Raw genomic sequence first — 2,520 nt, forward strand, 5'->3', positions numbered from 1 at the left:
GATGTTACTCTCCCGAAACATCCAATGCCTCGGAACAAGTGAAAGCAAAAGGAAAAACCATGGTAATACCCCAAAAGGTATTTGATGATGAATCCCCTCCAGCATTCAATGAGCCTGTAACAGAAAAACAAGCGCAATAATTTTTGAAATTCCTGAAACATAGTGAGTATAGTGTGGTTGAACAACTACACAAACAACAAGCGAGAATTTCTATTCTTGATCTATTGATGAATTTAGAAGCACATAGAAATGCTTTGACGAGAATGCTTAATCAAACCTTTATCCCTGAAGATATATCCCTCAATAAACTTGACAGAATTGTGGGACATATAGCCATTGACAATTACATAACGTTTACAGATGATGAAATACCTGAAGGCGGAATGGGGTCAGTAAAAGCTTTGAATATCACTACACATTGTCATGGTCATGTTTTGCCAGGAGTATTGATTGACAATGGATCTGCTCTCAACTTGATGCCTCTAGTCACACTTCAAAGAATGCCTGTGGATAAATCACACATGAAGAGTTATCAGAATGTAGTACGAGCCTTTGACGGTACTCAAAAAGAGGTGCTTGGGAAAATGGAAATACCGTTGTTAATCGGACCAGTCGTGTACAATATTGACTTTGTGGTGATGGACATCCACCCTACATATAATTGTTTATTAGGGAGGCCATGGATTCATTCAGCAGGAGCCGTTCCTTCTTCATTACATCAGAAATTGAAATTTGTTGTTGATGGACAACTAATATGCGTAGGAGCTGAAGAAGGAATCATTGCTTCTATAACAAGTGATGTTCCATATATTGAAACCAATGATGATGCTCTTGAATGCTCTTTCCGAGCTCTTGAATTTGTCAATGCAACCTTTATTGCAGAAGGAAGCAAAATTCCATATCCCAGATTATCTGATTGCACCAAGATGACGGTACGACAAACTTTAGGCATCGGAGCTAAAGCTGGGAAAGGTTTAGGAAAGAATCTTCAAGGGATTTCAGTTCCTGTAAGTATAAAGATGAAGAAAGATCGTTTTGGGCTTGGATTTAAGCCCAATTTTCAGCAAAAGAACAAAGAGATGAAAAGAAGGTGTGAAGACAGAAAGACAAGGTTGAAAGGAAAAGAAATCCTTTGGGAACACATGTTTTTCCCACAGTTGAAGACCACATTCAGATCAGGAGGAATAATTAATGTAGAACAACAGCTTGTTGAGGCCTTTAAAGAAGAAAAGTTGATGAAAGATCAAAGCATAGTTGAAGAAGCTATGAATGGATTATTTATCAACATGATCATGAATGACAACAAGACTGGCAAATACTTGGATAGGATTCGCCCATGTTTTCCTGGAGAAACACTCAACAATTGGACCACTGAAGACCTTCCTATAGTTTTTAATATTAACGCAGAGTAATATTCAGAACTAATCTTTATGTTTAGCCCAAAAGTATGAAAACTTTTTGTTATCTTGTAAAGGAAATTATGTTAAGTTCACCTAATATTAAATATAAGAAATTTTCTTTAAAATTTTCAGATGGCAATCATTATTTACATTTTCTTACATTTTTACATTTATTTATTCCATAAATTTACTATATTCTTTCGTAAATATGTCCGACTTAAATTTGCAGGTGTCACAATGTTAATAGCATGTTTATTCCTAAATTTAATCAAGAGATAAATTTAGAGCAGCCCATATGTCTGGAAGAAATCAATGAGTGTGAGGATGAACTGGAATGTGATGTTCCTACTGAATTATTAAGACTGGTAGAAAAAGAAGATAAACAAATTCTACCTCACAAAGAAGAGATTGGAACTGTAAATCTGGGAACAGATGAAGAAATGAAAGAGGTGAAAATTGGTACTACTCTGACAATCCAGATAAAACAAGAATTGATAAATCTTATTCAAGAGTTCAAAGATATCTTCGCCTGGTCTTATCAAGATATGCCTGGTTTGAGTACAAATATAGTAATGCACAAGCTTCCAATCAATCCATAATATAAATCGGTCCAACAAAAGCTCAGGCGAATGAGGCCAGAAATGTTGTTACAGATCAAAGAGGAAGTGATGAAACAAATTAATGCAGGTTTCCTACAGGCAGCCAAATACCCAGAATGGGTAGCCAACATTGTTCCCGTACCAAAGAAAAATGGGAAAGTTCGAATGTGTGTGGATTACAGAGATCTCAACAAAGCTAGTCCGAAAGATAGCTTTCCATTACCCCACATAGACACCTTGGTGGACAATACTGCAGGACACGCATGGTTTTCATTCATGGATGGCTTTTCAGGATATAATCAGATAAAAATGAATCCTGAAGACATGGAAAAAACAACATTTGTAACCATGTGGGGCACATTCTGCTATAAAGTGATGCCATTTGGATTGAAAAATGCAGGGGCAACGTATCAAAGAGCCATGGTAACTTTGTTTCATGACATGATGCACAAAGAGATTGAAGTATATGTAGATGACATGATTGCCAAATCCCGAACTGAAGAAGAACATATTCAAAATCT

This window comes from Hibiscus syriacus, unplaced genomic scaffold (assembly GCF_006381635.1).
Source record: "Hibiscus syriacus cultivar Baekdansim isolate YM2019G1 unplaced genomic scaffold, ASM638163v2 tig00113725_pilon, whole genome shotgun sequence".
Classification (NCBI taxonomy): domain Eukaryota; kingdom Viridiplantae; phylum Streptophyta; class Magnoliopsida; order Malvales; family Malvaceae; genus Hibiscus; species Hibiscus syriacus.